Here is a 1,707-nt window from a genome sequence, read left to right on the forward strand (position 1 = left end):
TTTGTTTGGTTTGACAATCTGTGAGGCCACTTCCTTATAAGTAGGGACTATCGAGAGGTGCAATATAGTTTTATGGAAAAATCAAAATAAGGCTAAACTTCGAACCACTATAAGAGATTATAGTTTCAAAGATTTAGACAACGTTATAAGACTTCATTTTCAAGAAGCTTCGAACTAATTAAGATACTTAGCCTAAAGACAGGATCAGGTCCCAGTATTTCCAGTCTTTAAAACAGTTTCTGACAAATACTGCTGGCAATATTAAATCCTAACATAAAAGCACTCCCAAGAAGTGTGAAAAATATATCCCCTTTAGTTATTCAACTCATTGAGGAATGCTTTTAAAATATTTTGATGGTTTTCTCGCTGCACTTCACAGTTGCTAGAAGCTTTGTGTTCCGGGGATTTGAGTTTCCCAAAAAGCCAAACAGCTACCAAAAACCAAAAATGTAGAAAAAATAAAAACGAAAGCACAAAAGACCGAGGAAAGATAAATTCAAAGCCCTAGAGAGATTAGCGGCCCACGGAAAACTTGGAACTTTTTGGATCGGCCAGATGTCCAAAACCGAAATTTGCGCCGCCGCGTAGGTGTTTGGATTGGAAAGGGCTTTTGGCGGCATAATCGGAATCCATAGGATACAATGTCTCAATCGGTGCGCACATTGACACATATTTCCATGGCAGTAAAAGCTGTATAATGGGGCCCATATAAAATAATGGCGGCCCACACACAGGTCGATCGATCGGTTGAAGGCAAGTGCACACGTTTTCAACATTGCACTCGAAAATAAATTCGAAATATGAAAAATCCCTTAAATTTTTAAAGATTATAAAACAAATAAACCACATTATTGGAACCCTGTGCAAAACAAGTTGTTATATAGCAGGTATCTAGGCCTGTGGGACTCGTCTTGACCAGGCCGGGCCTGGTAACTCTTTGGCAACGAGGTGGGCGCCTGCTTTCCAAATGAATCGAATGTCCACTGACCATCCGAGTCCACTCCAAACTTTCACGTCTCATTTAAGTGCATGCGGGTGCCAGATACTCGCCGTATTGGCCAAATACACGGAAGCCAGGCGGCGAAAAGAGGCTCTGCGATGGAAAGTAAAAGTTGTTGTCGGCCTAGGGTCGCTTATATGGCCAATGCCAATTTTCCCACATACATTTCGCAACACCAGGCACCGCCACAAAAAGCGCAGCTAACCAAGTTGACACCAACATTTGGTCAATGCGGGTTTTGGGCTGGCTAATTTGCATAGCGTTTTGGCCAACATGAAGTTGCCCCCGCAATCGGTTTTAATCTGTCAGAGCAATTTCCGAACGCAATTCATATGCCTCAATTTGAATCAAATAACAAAACCTCTTGACAAGGTAAAATACCGGGAAGCTTTAATTATCAGGTATATATTTTTAAGAGCTACTGATCTTTAAAGTTATATCTCTATTAAATTTATTTTTTATTTCATTTTAAGGTTTAAATCTTATAAAATTTTGAATACATAAATAAAAGATTCAAACTTAAAATCAGAATGGGATTTTGTATCGTGGGCGGGAAAATATGAAACGGGCAAAAACCGGTTATGGCGGGACATCGATAACAAAAAATACCAGAAAATCGACGAAAAATACCGACGATCGTGAGCTATCGAACGTAACAGCGAAAACGAATGTATATACAAACGGGAAAATGATAAACGTACAAACGT

Source organism: Drosophila bipectinata, chromosome 3R, assembly GCF_030179905.1.
Source record: "Drosophila bipectinata strain 14024-0381.07 chromosome 3R, DbipHiC1v2, whole genome shotgun sequence".
Classification (NCBI taxonomy): domain Eukaryota; kingdom Metazoa; phylum Arthropoda; class Insecta; order Diptera; family Drosophilidae; genus Drosophila; species Drosophila bipectinata.